Below are 8051 nucleotides of genomic sequence, written 5' to 3' on the forward strand. Positions count from 1 at the left end.
TCATGTTGTTTTCAGCTCCTGTCTTCCCTTGAATTTCAGAACTTTCCACTCTTCAGTCTCCTTTCTGCACACACCTAGCACTACCTGGATCCTGGGGTGGGGTGAATGGAGTCGAGGGAGAGGGGCTTCCTCTGTGTTATCCATCCCTCCGTGGGGTGGGGTCACCTGGGGCCGACGTCCCTGTGTCTCCCTTCTTCCCATCCAGCCCTGAGCTCTCCTGGGACAGGGCTGTGAGCTGTGGTTCTGGCTCCTGAATGGATATAAGGGGGGGTGCACCTCACCTGAGAGCACATGGTCTAGGGGTCGCTGGGGTGTGACATCTGGTAGGGGGAGGTGCTGTGTGAGCTGTAGCACCTGTGGGTCCCACTGTTGGCTGAGGTCACAGGACTCAAGGTGAAGTTGGCCTGAAAGGGTGCAGTGTGTCCAGCAGAGGAAGGTGCTGGGGAGGAGCCAGTGACCCCTCCTTGCACAGAAGGCGGGAGTCAGACCAGACCTCAGAGCCACACTGCACGGTCATGTTCTCTCCTTGGGGCACTGAGGCCCTGGCTGGGCTGAGAGCGAGGGATTCCTGTACGTTCCTGGGGGAGAGAAGTCCCATGTGTGGATCTCTTTAATCTTCATGCCCCCTCTCCCTTCTTCTCATGCCCTTTCCCTATAGGCCATGCCCCTTCTCTGCCTCTGCTCCCTCTCCCTGGACTCATCACACCAGATTGACCCTGGGCCCAGTGCCCTGGGCAGACAGTCAGGTCATGGGCCAGGACAGGGGCTCCTCACGTGTGATCAGGATGTGCAGGGGGGCGCTGGGGGCTGACCCCGCATAGGAGCAGTTGTGTCCACTGTAGCCTCTGTATCTGCCCCGTGGGTGCAGCTCACATGGCCCAGGGGGAGGTCAGGACTGTGCTGTCCCTCAAGACGGAGGGGAGGTGTGACCTTCTCATCCTTGGTCAGCGAGAATGTGGCAAAGCCAGTCTGTGAGTGACACCGGAGGGCCAGTCTATCTCCAAGGAGCACCAGTGAGCTTAGTAGGGCTGAGAGGGAGGCTCCCTGTACACGCCTGCAGAGAGGGACAGTGGCCCCGAGGGGGACACATGCCCCACAGTGCTCCCTGGGGCTGCAGTCAAGCCCTCGCAAGCCTCCTGCCAGTGGTTCTGCTCCAGGACGACAGTGTCCCTGACCCACATCACCGCAGGGCTCACTGGGCACAAGGCTTAGGTCAGGGGTCCAGGAAATAGATGGGGCTGGGGGCCCTCACCTGTGACCTGGAGATGCAGAGGGTGCCTGGGGTGTGACCACACATGGGGAGGGAGCTGGGAGGATCATAGCATCTGCCGGTCCCCCCATGGGAGGTGCTCATGGGGCCCACAGGGCACAGGCCTGTCCCCTCCCATAGGTCCTCCATGCCCTCGATGTGCTGTGTGGGGCGGGTCAGCGCCTCCCTCTTTCAGCAGCTACAAAGTGCCCACTGCACACTGTGAGCTACATGCCAGGGACACGCTCCCTCCTGAGGCCCCACAGGGCTTGGCTGGGCCCAGAGGGAGGGGGCTCTGTGCCCTCCTGAGGGCGGGGGAGGGGCTGTGTTAAAGGGGGCCCTTAACCTACTCAGCCCAGGTGTGGGCTGTGAGGGGAGAGGCCCCCCTGAGCCCACACTCTGCTCCCTCTGCCTGGGAGGAGGGGCCCACAGTGGGAGGGGACCCGGGTCCTCCCTCTTCCCTGTCACCACCAGGGGCAGGGGTCCCTCCTCTCTGACCAGCGTTCCTGCTGTGAGGAGCACACTGATACCGCCCTGCAGTGCAGAACTCGAGGATCCGAGGGGACACTGGCCTTGTTCCTGGAGACTTAGCCTCCCAGAGTCCAGAGGGCCTCTCTCTGTACAGACAGTAGCCATCACCCAGCAGAGACCTTGACATCAGGTGGTCACTGGGCTCCTCTTGGTGACCATGGGGCCTGGGTCAGGCCAGGTGGAGGGTTTGGTGAGGAGTCCTGGGAATACACAGGCTTGAAGTGTCAGGGATGCCCTTCTCCCCTTAATTTTCCCAGCTGTCACCCCCAGGTCCCTCCCAGGTGGGTCACCATCATCTCGGACCCACTGTGCTTCCCCCAGATGACCAGGTGGTTATTGGGTTGAAGCAGGAAGTTTGGGGGTGGGGGAGCCTCACCTGCCTGGACCTAGTCCCATGGGCCCCGGCTCAGCCCTGGGAGAGCGTTCCCTGTGAGCGCCCATCCCCCACCCCCCATCACAGATGCTCCAGGCCTGGTCTGGGCCCTGAGTGCTGGGGTCAGGTCTGGGGCTGAGCACATTCCCCCTCCCATGAAGTTCTGCCCCCATGGAGCCTCCTGTGTCCTGGGGTTTCTCAGTGTTCACACTTGGGAGGGGAGGGGCCCCATCCCCCCCACTTCCCCAAAGCTCACCAGAGCAGAGAAGGGCAGTGAGGGTCGGGGTCGTGGCTCTGCCTTCCACGGTCCCAGCCATGCAGATGCCTTACAAAGTGCACAGAGCCAGCTGGACAGACAGAAATGAGAGGGGTGACAGGGCCCAAGCTATGTTCCCATTACCAGGTCCTTCACAGCAGCCTCACAGAGAGAAGAACAGCCCACCCAGGGCCTCCCTCTGCTCTCCCTGCGGGATGGGGCCCAGGAGGCAGCAGGCTGAGGACCTTCCAGACCACATCTGAGTCTCACCAGACCCCGCACACTCTCCCTGCACCTCGTCCCAAACCCCGAGAGTGACCTGGTCCCGACAGGACGTTGAGGACGCAGGGCAGGGCCAGGAGCAGCCCACGTGTGGTCCCAATTCTTGTTGTTTTACATTTTTTTCTGTAAGAAGCTTTATTGCTTCCCTTTGCTCCAGGGCTTGGCGAGGGCTCCAGGGGGTTCACAAGCTGCCTGGTGGCTGCAGAGAGGCTACAGGCAGAAGCCCTGACCCCAGAGGGGCTCCTCAAAGGCCGCTGGGCTCTGGAGGCTCCTGGTGGTGCGTGAGGCTGAGCCTTTGGAAGAGACCCTCGCCCTGCCCCGCCTGGGGGCCGGGCAGCCTGCAGAGATCAGTCAGGTGATGAGTTTCCTGATGAGTTTCACCTGCTCCTCCAGGAAGTCCCAGAGGCGGAGTCTGCGCGGGGAGAACCCAGGGCCTGCGGGTCCACCAGGGCCTGTTCATGTTCTTCTCCGCGAGCATGGAGGCCTCCACAGCGTCCGGCGATTGACCCACTCTTCCTGCTGCTTTTGCGTTTTCCAGAGAGCTTGGGCCCTCCGGCTTTTCCTCGGCCACTTCTCAGAAACAGCGTCTCACGCCCTCCAGAGATGTAGCATCGGGGTCGAAAGAGAAGCCCAGAGAGAGGTACGTGTGCGAGGCCTGCAAGTGCACGTTGACCAGGCGGCTGACTGTGACCTCCCCCTGGTGGAATAATTGTGCGGAATCTGGAAGCTCCTGGTGGGTGGGCAGTAAGGAGCTAAGCTCAGAAAATGGGGTTGGCTGGTCCTGGAGCCCGAGGACAGGTGAGTGGTTGGTTCCAAGGTTGCGACTGGAGAAGAGGTGGAGGTGGTCGGAGGCGGGGGGAAGGGGCGTCCCTGGGTCTGCTCCATCCAAACACGGTGGAAGCAAGAGACACATTCGCGACACTGCCCAGCACTGCTTTGGTTCCAGTTGTGACTCTGGTATTCATAGAAACTGTGTGAGGTTGGGGGGAGTCCCTTCCCTTTCCTGAGACTCTGAAAATGCAAATATCCTCCCTCCTTCCCTCACTCCCTTCCTTCCACCAGGCAGGCCATCGGCCCCTGTCTACAGAGCAGTTACTATATGCAGACACGAGATTCTTGGTGAAGGTGGCCGACTCCGTCCCTGGGCCCAGGGAGCCCTGATGATGACAGCAGACGGCACACGTGTTTAGACAGGAAATAACCTGGCTCTACTTTGGTCAGTTGTGGAGAAGCAGGAAAACAGAAGAGAGGCAGGCACACAGGGTGGGTGTGTGGGGACCTTCTGGGAAGGAGAGGCCCGGGCTGGTGGAGGCTAGCACAGGAGTGGTGAGGGGCCAGCACCTCCGGGCGGGGAGGGGGAGCTGCTCTGAGACCTGGAGTCCTCAGGGGATGCTGGGCCCGGGTCACACAGGCTCCAGGGCGCCCGGCATGTGTGCCTGGGTTTTATGCTGAAGGCCACAGGGTGACGTTCAGGAGAGGCAGGTGTGAGCACACAGCTGTACTGAGATGGGCACCACTGTGTGGGGACTGGGCTGGAGGAGGACCGTGATGGTGAGAAACAGTGACCCAGCTCCCGCGTCAGGGCCACCCCAGGTGACGCGTGGATTCGTGTCCACGTGGTCTCTGAGGTTTTCTCACGTAACCCTTACACGACTCCTACAGCCGAACAGATGCACGGGTGAGTGGCGTGTGTCAGGAAGACTTGTCATTGTCGTGGGCTAGGACGTTTGGGAAGGAGTCTGTGGTTTTAATAATTTGCTCAAAGATTACCCTTTGAGAAGCCACGCGTGTGGTGAGAACTCGGCGGTGTGTGTCTGGGAGGGCTGGTTCATGGGATGAGCGGGGTTGGAGGAAGGAGTTGGCTGTGCTGGTCCTGAGAGCTCAGCTTACTCTGCTCGTCAGCCTCAGGGAGCGGCAGCTGCAGATCCTGGGGTCTACTTGAAGGCAGGTGGAGACCCTGGGCGGAGGTTTTGGGGGAGGGTCCTGCGGTGGATCCGGTGGGGCCGAGAGCATCTAAGTCCTCAGCGGGGAGTGAGGCCCTGGCGGGGAAGAGCCAGGAGGGAGGTGCTGGGGCTGCACCCACCAGGCCTCCTGAGGCTGCACCCACCAGGCCTCCTGAGGCTGCCACTGAGCTCGGTGGCGGTGCTGGACCAGGCTCAGGGATTCGAGGGGCTCGGGGTCAGGGCTGGTGGAAGCGGGTGAGGAACTGAGGGCTCCTCCCCTGGCTGCCTTGCTCGTGTAGAGGAGCCCGTGGGGCTGTCACAGGACGGGTGACCCCAGGGGAGAGGGAGGCTCGGGGAGGTGTTTATGATCCTGTCAGCCCGACCCACAGAGGAACCGCCGCCTCCCTCCTGCCCTGAGAATGTGGTTTTGTTCCTCCCAAACCCTTCCTTCTCTGACTTCCTTGTTTCTCTCAGCGGCTGCACCTTCTCTCATCCTCTCCATCCAGACCTCTGAGTGGTTCCTGCCTCCTCCCCGCTCTTGTTCCCCAGCCAGTAACTCTTCATGTGATGCTGTGGACGCTGTCTCCATGCTTTGGGCAAAACAGCATTTGCAGACAGTGAACAGTGTGTGTGTTTATCCATGTACCCGTGACGGACTGCCGAGACCAGCTCGGCGACTCGAGGTGAGTGACGGGTGCCGCAAGCTTGAAGAAGACACAGACACAGACTGAAGAGAAAAGTGGGACCGGGGGGCTCAAGACCTCTCGGATCAAGAGCCCTGCTGACTCATCCCAGGTTGCTTTTATTGAGTTCGTGGGCTAACATTCTCAGGTTACACCCATAAACAATCAAAGGCCTCACATGACTGAGGCAATGATCTTTGTTTGCTTCCTGGGTCCGAGTTGAGCAGGTGTGGATTTGAGCTGGGCGTGGAGAGCAAAACAGCCCTGGGGGCAGGGGACCTCTCTCAGATATTGGGGGTCTGTGCCCCACCCGTGTTGGTCCCTCTGCGACTGTGCCTGTCTTAGGTTGTTGCTCCCTTGAGGAATCTTACCCGTCTCTGGCTAACCAGTCATCCTCCAGGGCCAAACAGGGTGATATAAGGAAGGCTCTATGCACCACCCCTGTTGGCCCCTCTGCGGCTGTGCCTGTCTTAGGTTGTTCCTCCTCTGAGGAATCTTACCCGTCTTTGGCTAACCAGCCATCCTTCAGGGCCAAACAGGGTGATATTAGTCTCCACGCCCCGCACCCTCAGCTCCTCCACTGCTCAAGCAGGACATTCTGAATCCCATCGCTCGGCCCACATACTTTAACATTTTCAAGGTTTCAGAAAGGTTCCTGAATGTCTTCCCACAACGGACGTTTGGGTTGCGGTCACGTTGTGTCTACTGTGAATAGTTCTGTGAACACACTGGCATGAAATTTTCTTGCATACCTTTTTGAAATGATTTTTGTCTTGTTTTCATTGTTGAAGAGCACTTAACATGAGATCAACACTCCTTACTCATCTCTGTGCAGAGTATGATATTATAAATTATAGACACACAGTGGGTCAGCAGAGCTCCAGAATGTATTAAGCTTGAATAATTGAAACTCTACCTAGAAGTGGAATTTCTAGGTCATATGGTAGTTCTGGGTTTGCCTTTTTAAGGACCTTCCCATTGCTTTCCACGGGGCAGAACCATGTCACATTCCCATCAGCACTGTGTGTGGGTTCCGATTTCTCCACATCCTTAACACCACGTGATTTTGTTTCTCCAATTTGGGCCAACTTAGATGGTATCAAGTGGTATCTCAATGTGGTTTTGTTTTCATTTCCCTAGTGATTGATGAACTGAACATCTTTTCGTGGGCTAGCTGCTTATTTGTATCTCTTCTTTGTATAGAAATGTCTATTCGAGCCATTGCCAGTTTTTTAAAAATATGGTCATTTCTTGTTGAATTAAATGTATTCTTTATAGATCAGGAGACTATCCTCTGACGAGATGATGTGCAAACTTTTTTTCAAATTTTGTAGGTTGTCTTTTATACTCTTGATAGTGATTTTTGAGGCCCACACTTTACATTTTGATGAAATTCTATTCATTCTATTTTTTTCATCTTCATGTCCATTTAGTCTCATATCAAAGAAACTATTGTCAAGTTCAAAGTTTTGATTTGCTTTATGTTTTTCTCTAAGAGATTTATAATTTTGACTCTTCAGCTGATACACTGTGAGCTAGCTTTTGTATACGGTGTACGTAAGGGTCCAGCATCGTGCTTCTGCACATGGATATCCACTTTTCCCAACTCCATTTGTTGAGGAGACTGTTCTTTCCCTACTGAATAGTCTTGGCACCCTTGTCAGATGTCAGCTGGTCATATGTATGGGTTTAAATGTTGGCGTTCACGTTTATTCCAAGCCTCAGTATGTCTATTCTCCTGCCAGCACCACAGTGTTTTGATACCTGGAACTCTGTAGTAAGTGTTGAAACCAGGAAGTGTCTGGTGTCCAACTTGATTCTTCTTTTTCACGATTTCTTGGCTATTGTGGGTCTTTTGGAATTACTGTGACTTCAGAGAAATGGCTTTTTTTTTTTTCTGCAGAAATAGTCTCTGGGATTCTGACAGGGATTGAATTAATCCTGTAGGCTGCCTTGAGAGTATTGTCATCTTTACAACATTAATCTTCCAAGCCATGATCCTGGGATGTCTTCCCATTAATTTAGCTCTTTTCAACATTTCCCTATCAGATGAAAAAATACTACAGTGTATAACGATTGTACCTCCTGTGATAAGTGCATTCCTGTGTGTATTTTTCTCTCGGCTGCTGTTCTGAGTTGAAGCTGTCACCCTAAACGACGTTCATATCCTCAGCCACAGTTCCTGAGAACGTGATTTTTTTGGAAATAGGGCCTTTGAAGATGTAATCAGGTTAAGATAAGAGCGTGCTGAAATGGGGGGGGGTCCCCATCCAGTAGCCTTTGTGCTCTGCTCTGGTGGAGAGAAGACGCACGTGGAGAGGATGCCAGGTGGCGACAGAGGTGCGCGAGGAGACGTCGGCCGTGTGGAGTGGGAGGAGCGTGCGGAGTTGCACTGCTGCGCACCAGGAGGTGCCCTGGCCAACAGTCACTAGGAAGAGGCAGGCAGCACTCTCCCCTCGACCCTTCAAAGGGACACCCTCCTTGTGGAGTTCTCATGCAGAAGTGTAAGAGAATACAGATCTGTTGTTTCAGCCTCCCCAGCTTGTGGAGATGTTACAACAGCCCTGGGACACCCACACAAGGTGCAAAGGCACCGTGCTTGCAGGATGGGGCTCGGGCATCCGCAGGCTGCGTGCATTTCTGGGTCCTGTCCCCTCTGTAACCCTGAGCCTGCTGCCTGGTCTCTGAACTCCGCTTCCTCCAGTGAACACATGGCTGACCGTGGTCATGTCTT

At 56.1% G+C, this 8051-nt stretch overlaps 1 pseudogene; it reads right to left on the reverse strand.

Moving 5' to 3' along the window:
* Positions 1 to 296: 296 nt before the first annotated feature.
* LOC130838178 (leukocyte immunoglobulin-like receptor subfamily A member 4) lies at positions 297 to 3604 on the reverse strand (annotated as a pseudogene).
* Between the last annotated feature and the right edge of the window lie 4447 nt (positions 3605 to 8051).

Source organism: Hippopotamus amphibius, chromosome 16, assembly GCF_030028045.1.
Source record: "Hippopotamus amphibius kiboko isolate mHipAmp2 chromosome 16, mHipAmp2.hap2, whole genome shotgun sequence".
Taxonomy (NCBI): Eukaryota; Metazoa; Chordata; class Mammalia; order Artiodactyla; family Hippopotamidae; genus Hippopotamus; species Hippopotamus amphibius.